This window comes from Ailuropoda melanoleuca, chromosome 9 (assembly GCF_002007445.2).
Source record: "Ailuropoda melanoleuca isolate Jingjing chromosome 9, ASM200744v2, whole genome shotgun sequence".
NCBI classification, from domain to species: domain Eukaryota; kingdom Metazoa; phylum Chordata; class Mammalia; order Carnivora; family Ursidae; genus Ailuropoda; species Ailuropoda melanoleuca.
Window position 1 is genome coordinate 93,496,364 of NC_048226.1, and position 8,936 is coordinate 93,505,299.

The window sequence follows — 8,936 nt, forward strand, 5'->3', positions numbered from 1 at the left end:
TTTGCACCTAGGAGGAGACAAGGAAGGACAAGTCAGCTTTCAGAGAGCCAGCAGTGAGGCAAGGAGGTGATAAGGGTAGTTAGCTCCAGCCAGAGGCATAGGTGGGCAAGGAGTGATCCAGCGTTCAGTGGCTTCAGGGGATGGTGTCAAAAGGGATGGAGAAAGGAGGACATATTTCAGATAGAGCTAGTAGGTAAGAGTGGGGCCTGAGGAGTTTGGAGCCAAGAGGTCTGGATAGTCATGGGACCGACAATGGTGGTGTTCTATCAGGGTCAATGCCCAGGGCAGGGCAAGGGTAAGGGTGGAAGCCGTTATTTTGACTGATCATGGAGACCATGTGAAGTGTAAGGACATGAGGACAGGAAGAGGCAGCCAGACTGGGAGAACCTGGAGGGGCCAAAAGGGCCCGCAGCTTGGAACAGGAAAGAGGGTGAGCTTTAGGGGACTGGGTCTAGGACTGAGTCTGTTTCTGCATGGGAAGGGGCCAGAAGCAGCAAAGACGCAACCAGCTTTGTGGGCAACTCCCAGCACAATCCCACCCATGCTTGGGGCTCAAAAAAAGCTGGCAGTGGAATGAAGAAACCATGGATGGACTAGGTAACATAGGTCTTGCTTTTCCCATTTTACGGATGATCAGAGACACTGGGTGGTTTGCTCGAGGTTGTGCAGCCAGAAAGTGGTAGGGCCAAGAATCAAACCCGGGTCTCCAAGGGTCCTGGCCTGTGTGTCTTTCCTTTGAGCGCACTGCGGCTCTCTGAGGATTTGTTGTCTGGCCCCTGACCCAGAGACAACCTCCCGTCCTCCTGACAGACTATGAGAAGGCAAGATGGTGCTGGATCCAAGGGGTTCTCAGCGCCAATCTTACTTTTCCATGTCCAAGCTATGTGGTCTGGGCGAAAAGGTTTTCCTCGAAACCTCATTTCCTCTGTCAAATGGGAACGATTCGGCCTTTATGCAGTAGGGTCTTACAGCCAGCTAGAATGTGAGGGCAGGGATTTTGTTTACCCACTGCTCTGTGTCCCTCACCAGAGCCTAGAATAGTGCCTGCTCACTGCTGGTGTCCACCGTAGCTGAGCGCCCACATGTCAGGCTTTTGTTCCCAAATTTGACCACCAGATGGCAGCAAAGGAAAGCGGGTCCCAGTGACAAGGCCCTGGCAGTTCCAAGGGCCTCTCAGACTTCTAGGCTACTGGTCACCCTGAATTAGGAAAGGGAGGGCTCTCAACTGCTCCCTGAGCCTCCCTGGCCTGGAGGCCTGCAGAGCCGCATCACCATCCTCTCTGACGCGGCCTGGTGCTGCTCCCGTGTGAAGGGACAGCTTTCTTTTTTTTTTGTTTTTTGTTTTTTGTTTTTATAATTAATTTTATTTTATTATATTATGTTAATCACCATACAGTACATCCCCTGATTCTGATGNGGAGGGGAAGCTGTCAAGATGTTGCAGGCTATGCTGGGTGGTGCTACGTGCAGCAAGAGTGTCAACGGGAATTTGCACCTAGGAGGAGACAAGGAAGGACAAGTCAGCTTTCAGAGAGCCAGCAGTGAGGCAAGGAGGTGATAAGGGTAGATAGCTCCAGCCAGAGGCATAGGTGGGCAAGGAGTGATCCAGCGTTCAGTGGCTTCAGGGGATGGTGTCAAAAGGGATGGAGAAAGGAGGACATATTTCAGATAGAGCTAGTAGGTAAGAGTGGGGCCTGAGGAGTTTGGAGCCAAGAGGTCTGGATAGTCATGGGACCGACAATGGTGGTGTTCTATCAGGGTCAATGCCCAGGGCAGGGCAAGGGTAAGGGTGGAAGCCGTTATTTTGACTGATCATGGAGACCATGTGAAGTGTAAGGACATGAGGACAGGAAGAGGCAGCCAGACTGGGAGAACCTGGAGGGGCCAAAAGGGCCCGCAGCTTGGAACAGGAAAGAGGGTGAGCTTTAGGGGACTGGGTCTAGGACTGAGTCTGTTTCTGCATGGGAAGGGGCCAGAAGCAGCAAAGACGCAACCAGCTTTGTGGGCAACTCCCAGCACAATCCCACCCATGCTTGGGGCTCAAAAAAAGCTGGCAGTGGAATGAAGAAACCATGGATGGACTAGGTAACATAGGTCTTGCTTTTCCCATTTTACGGATGATCAGAGACACTGGGTGGTTTGCTCGAGGTTGTGCAGCCAGAAAGTGGTAGGGCCAAGAATCAAACCCGGGTCTCCAAGGGTCCTGGCCTGTGTGTCTTTCCTTTGAGCGCACTGCGGCTCTCTGAGGATTTGTTGTCTGGCCCCTGACCCAGAGACAACCTCCCGTCCTCCTGACAGACTATGAGAAGGCAAGATGGTGCTGGATCCAAGGGGTTCTCAGCGCCAATCTTACTTTTCCATGTCCAAGCTATGTGGTCTGGGCGAAAAGGTTTTCCTCGAAACCTCATTTCCTCTGTCAAATGGGAACGATTCGGCCTTTATGCAGTAGGGTCTTACAGCCAGCTAGAATGTGAGGGCAGGGATTTTGTTTACCCACTGCTCTGTGTCCCTCACCAGAGCCTAGAATAGTGCCTGCTCACTGCTGGTGTCCACCGTAGCTGAGCGCCCACATGTCAGGCTTTTGTTCCCAAATTTGACCACCAGATGGCAGCAAAGGAAAGCGGGTCCCAGTGACAAGGCCCTGGCAGTTCCAAGGGCCTCTCAGACTTCTAGGCTACTGGTCACCCTGAATTAGGAAAGGGAGGGCTCTCAACTGCTCCCTGAGCCTCCCTGGCCTGGAGGCCTGCAGAGCCGCATCACCATCCTCTCTGACGCGGCCTGGTGCTGCTCCCGTGTGAAGGGACAGCTTTCTTTTTTTTTTGTTTTTTGTTTTTTGTTTTTATAATTAATTTTATTTTATTATATTATGTTAATCACCATACAGTACATCCCCTGATTCTGATGTAAAGTTTGATGCTTCATTAGTTGCGTATAACACGAAGGGACAGCTTTCTGATCTTGGTCTTTGCGGAGCCTTCGATGGGAGCTTGTGTCTTAACGGGTCCCCCCTGGGGCACTAGGGGTGAAGATGAGGTCAGACTGGGATTGTGGGCTGAATGCCGTCATGAGGAACGCCATCACGGTTTCTACAGATTAATTATGAATCTTATCACCATCATCTCATTTGAAGACAGGTGTCATTATTACGGCGGCTCCTTCAGGTTTCAACTCAAATATTTGTTCCTCCACAATGACGACCCCCCATTTAAAGTAGCCCCCACTTTCTACTTAACTTCATCAAAGCCCTCACCCTCTATTGGAAGCAGTTTTGCTTTTACTTTCTAAGTTGCTTCTGTGTGTCTGTGGTTCTCAACTCATGAAGACGTTTAGGAAAGTGTCAGTCATGATTCTCACGGTATTTCCAGAGGTAGAGTGGCTCCTGGCGCACACGGAAGTGCCCAGATGAGAACCAGGGAGTGTGGCACGTGGTCCCCACTGTGTGGCTATCACTCTCCATGGTGACATCCTGAACTTTCCGGGAGGGCATGGATCCCACCTTTCTCTGGGGGTTCATTTGTCTCTTGTTCTGCTCCCCAGGGGTCTGCAAGCTCAGGAAGGGAAGAACTACCCCTGTGTATTTCAGTTCCCCGACCCTGGTTTCTTGCAGAGTGCCTGGCACACGAGGTGACCAAAACACAGGTGGGGGCTGAATTTGGCAAGGACTTGTGAAGGCAGACATGGTCAAGTTTGGGTCTGGGATGACCCTACCTTTTTCTCTCTCTCTTTCTCTTTTTCTCTTTCTTTCTTTCTTTTTCTTTTTCTTTTTCTTTCTTTCTTTCTTCCTTTCTCTCTCTCTCTCTCTCTCTCTCTCTTTCTTTCTTTCTCTTTCTTTTACATTTAAAATAATTTAGTATAGTTGACACACAATGTTACATTAGTTCCCGGTTGTAGACAAATTTATACATTATGCTGTGCTCACCACAAGTGTGGCTTGCATCTGTCCCATTACATCACTAGTACAATATCACTGACGGTATTCCCGGGAATTATTCATTCCATAACTGGAAGCCTGTGTCTCCCACTCCCCTTCACCCATTTTGCCCAAACTCCCGTCCCCTCCCCCAGCAACCCGAAGTTTGTTCTCTGTATTTATAGGGCTGCTTCTGCTTTTTGTTTTTATTTATTTATTTGCCTTTTTCTTTTTTTCTTTTTTTTAGATTCCACTTATGAGTGGAATCATATGGTATTGGTCTTTCTCAGCCTGACTTACTTCACTTAGCATAATATCCTCTAGGTCCATCCATGTTGTCTCAAATGGCAGGATCGCATCCTTTTTTATGGCTGTGTAATATTCCATTGTGCATATACACCAGTTTTCCTTATCCATTTGTCTATTGATGAGCACTTAGGTTACTTCCATTATTTTGGCTATTGCAAATAATGTTGCAATAAACATAGAGCTTACCCATTTGCCCAAACTCCCGTCCCCTCCCCCAGCAACCCGAAGTTTGTTCTCTGTATTTATAGGGCTGCTTCTGCTTTTTGTTTTTATTTATTTGCCTTTTTCTTTTTTTAGATTCCACTTATGAGTGGAATCATATGGTATTGGTCTTTCTCAGCCTGACTTACTTCACTTAGCATAATATCCTCTAGGTCCATCCATGTTGTCTCAAATGGCAGGATCGCATCCTTTTTTATGGCTGTGTAATATTCCATTGTGCATATACACCAGTTTTCCTTATCCATTTGTCTATTGATGAGCACTTAGGTTACTTCCATTATTTTGGCTATTGCAAATAATGTTGCAATAAACATAGAGCTTACCCTTCCTTTTCTGTCCAGGGCTGTTCCCCCACTCCTGGAGAGGTTCTGGGAACCAGAAGAGCACGCACCTGCCAACCTTTACAGGAAACTCATCTCTGGACCAGTCTGTTCTCGTCCCTGCTCAGGAGCTAAGCAGCTGGATGCGGTGAGTTGTGGCTTCTTACACAGGGTAACCTTGAACTGACTAACCAATCTTATGAGAGAGGGATAGCTAGTCCCTTTTCTACATAGGTGGGAAACCGAGGCTTGGAGGGATTAAATAACCGTCCCAAGCGTTGCTGTTCAGAAGAGGTGAAGGCAGCCTTTGAAGCTGGGACTCCGTTGCCTCTGACTGCAGATGTGATGTGAGGTGAAAAAGATAAACAGAAGAATGCTGACTTCCACTCAATCGCTCTCTTTTCTTGGCTCCTTTCACTGTGTCTCTTAACCTCACCTCAATCCTATTACCTGCAATTCCGGTCTCCAAAGAGGATTCAAATCTTCTTGTCTCTCCGGCATTTTCATCAAGATCCCGCACTCGCTGTAATTGTTAGTTACTTGCACACTTGAAAGACCCTTCCTCCTCCCCTGCCTGCTGTCTGTCTGTCTCCTTTTTCTGTGCTCTGCCAGCTCCCAGCCTCCTCGGGGACTGGAGTCAGGTGCCCCAGGCTTTCCTGTTCCCTGCTGATCCTCCGCCCCCTCCCCTTTGGGAGCTGAGCCCTGGGTGGCCCGGGCTGGCCTCCCTTCCTGCCTGTGGCTCTGCAGCGAGCGGCATTTCCTCTGTGGCTCTGGAGGGGTGCCAAGCAGCCCCCATGCTGCTCTCCGCAGTCTCTCTGCCCAGCCCTCACACAACGGGTGGAGAAAAAGAAATGAAATTGCGGCCAGCCGAGAGCGCATTTAATGAGCAGGGGAAAGACTGCAATCTGAGGCTGAGGCTTGAGCCAAATGGGGCTGTGGGATACTTAAGCAACAAAGAAAATCAACAGCTTGAGCACAGGTAACAGAGCCCAGAGGCCCTGGGCTGTGGCCAGGGGTCATCTTGGACATGCAAGGTTGCATCTGAAGGGAATGCTGGCCTGGGCTCTGACCGAGAACACTGACTGAGGGCTCCAAGTCCGGGGTGGGGTGGGTTATCTGCACTCTTTCCTCAGTTCCCCCACTCTCGTGCCCAGCATGCCCCCTTGGAAGACTTTTTGGATCCATTTGTCACCCATATGGTGGGAAGACTGTCATGGGTGGTGTGGAACACTCTGCCCATCCTGCCCGTCCTCTGGCTCTCCCCGTTCCCAAGAGGAAAGAGGGGGGTCGCCATATGAGTGAGTTCAGGTTGCTCACTGGGCAATGACTGGCTAGCTGCAGGATGACATACTATAATTTAAGAGTCTATTCCCTGCTCTTTTCTTAGACTTTCTGTCCCTCTCCATGTGAGAGAACTGGTAAACTGAGCCAGGACCCTCCCCTAACCCCCTTCCAGGTTGAGATTTGGCTGTCTCTTTTTCCCATCGTTCTGCCCTACTCTGCTAGTCCCCACATTTCCACTGGTTGGAGAAGTGGGAGGCTGGGTGCTGAAGCGGCCAGCACAGCTCAACTTTAACCAGAGGGCAGTCCCCTGGGGTCACTGCCGGCTGGGTCAGCGGCTAAGAAAGTAGTGCTCTGACTCCTCTGCTGCTATCATGTGCGCGTGCACGTGTGTGCATATATGTGCGTGTGTGTGTGCGTGTACAAGTGTGTTGACAAAGACTCTCCTTGACCAAAATTTGTTACAACTCCTCTGAGCCCTCTTCTCAACTAGGACTCAACCTTGGCCTTTTGTGTCTGTCCTGTCCTTGCTGGGTTTGCAGAGAGTAGTTTTAGCAAGACGCCTGCTGAGTCATTGCTCCCGTCCTCATATCTGATCGGGTTCCTCAGTCCCACGTTTGAGTCTATGTCCTCAGCCTGCCTTTGGCAAGAACTCTCTTATGTCAGCTTAGCAGGAATCCCCCACTCTTCCCATCTTTTCACAGTGATTTTCCACCCACTGCCTCTCCCCAGGATCCTTGGTTGTAAATCCTCACCTGTCCTGTCGTGTTTGGAGTGGAGTCCCATCTCTCTCCCTTATTGCAATATTCTTGAATAAGTCTTGCTTATGATTTTAATAAGTGTCAGAAAATTTTTTCTTTAATTGTGTGTGTGTGTGTGTAAGTCTGCGTAGTCAGAGCTTTCTCAGCTTATCCTTGGGAAGGAAAGGGAGAAGGGAAAGACAGGATTAGGGCACCCCTGGATCCTCAGCTCTAAGAGCATCATTTTGAAAATCTAAATTATTCAAATAATCCTAACAGGTCAGGCTGATCCGTACAATGCAAGTTCCACGAAGGTGGGAGTTGTATGTTTTGTTCACCACTGTGTCCTCCCTAGCTATGAATGGATGAATACTTAATTGAAGAAAGAATAATTATATGCTCAGGGGCCAGCCCCGAGGGTGGAGGACTGGCTGGGCAAGGGGCGTCCATGGTGTTTTGCAGGGTGGGACAATATGGTCTACAGCCAGGCATGGAGTGACCTGAGAATAAACTGGACATGGTCCCCCTTCCTGGAAGTTACAGTCTAGTGGGAGAAACTCAGCAATGAATCAAGCAATAATGCAAAGTCAGGCAATACTGAATAGGCAAAGGATGGCAAGCTTGGAAGCACACATGAGAACAGCTAACCCAGCATAGCAAAGGGGACGAGGAGGGTACCCCAGGGGAAGTAACTTCTAGGGTGACTCCTGAACTCAGTGTCAGCAGCCCAGAGAAAGGAGAGAAAGTACAGAGAAAGCAGGGAGTGATCCTAACAGGTTGGTGGGAATGAAGTGGGTTTTGTTTGCCTGGGGCATGGAAATAAGGTGTGAGTAGAGAGGTGGCTGGAGAGGGGTCAGATGCCAGGTCTGGAAGGGCTTTCTGGAGAGTTTGGGCTATATCCTCTGAGCAGGCACACCTGGATCCTGTTCATTTACATGTTCCCTCCTGTGTTCATTTAGTGGTTCATTCATTCATTCATTCATTCAACAAAGGATTTTGAAGACCCACCATGGCTAACCACTGCATTGGCCACAGTGTTAGAAGCAAGAAAATGGCATGATCCCAGTCTCAAGGAGTTCACATCTGATGTGGAAGCTTGAGGTGCCATCAATTAGTTATTTGGGCTCTGCACCTCCAGTGTATCCATTCCTATATGAGGCCTGAATGCCATTGGCCTTGATGTTGGCCAAGGGACTATTTTCAGTGGTCGGATTCTCTGTAAGAGATCGATTCCTTCTATTTAAGCAAGGGGGACTCAGAGCATTGAATTTTTTTTTTTTAGATTTTTTAAATTTATTTATTTGACAGAGATAGAGACAGCCAGTGAGAGAGGGAACACAAGCAGGGGGAGTGGGAGAGGAAGAAGCAGGCTCACAGCAGAGGAGCCTGATGTGGGGCTCGATCCCATAACGCCGGGATCACGCCCTGAGCTGAAGGCAGACGCTTAACCGCTGTGCCACCCAGGCGCCCCCAGAGCATTGAATTTTAAGCTATTATTGTGAACTATGATCTCATGTGTAATTAGCAGATGGGGAAGTCACAGACAATTAGCAGTAAAGTGTGAGAGCATATACACCTGGGCTGAGAGGCAGTGCGATGAGCCACAGTGCACACTGGGGGGCTGGAGGGGCCAGCCCTGCTGTGTTGGTTGTCAGTGTTACCTTGGCACCACTGTCACCCACTTCTAAGGTCTTCTCTGCATTACAGAGAAGCCAGGGGCTGCATCCCAAATTTGCCTTCCCCATGCAGTTCTGGGCTATCGATTCCTAAGGTGCACAGTGTTTGAGGGATTTGGGGTCTGCTCAAGGAAAATAAGTGACCACACGCCGCAGTAGCTTGCACAGGCTTTGTTGGGGAAACATGCTGATAGGTTTGCAATACAGTTCACCTGGCCCCAAAGTCCACACACTTAACCATTAGATGATCGTAATCAGGAATTAACTCTGTGTGTGTGTGTGTGTGTGTGTGTGTGTGTGTGTAGTCATGTTGGTAAGGGAAGGAGAAGAAGGAAGGCGAAGGGGAAGGGGGTTTGGAGAACCAGTTGGATGGGCCTCAGCTGAGCTGGGATTCTGGGAGTTGCTCTCAGGGCCACAGGGGCAACAAGAAGCTAGAGGAACGGAAAATGGGCTCCTTCACAGAGGATTCGACTAGAAG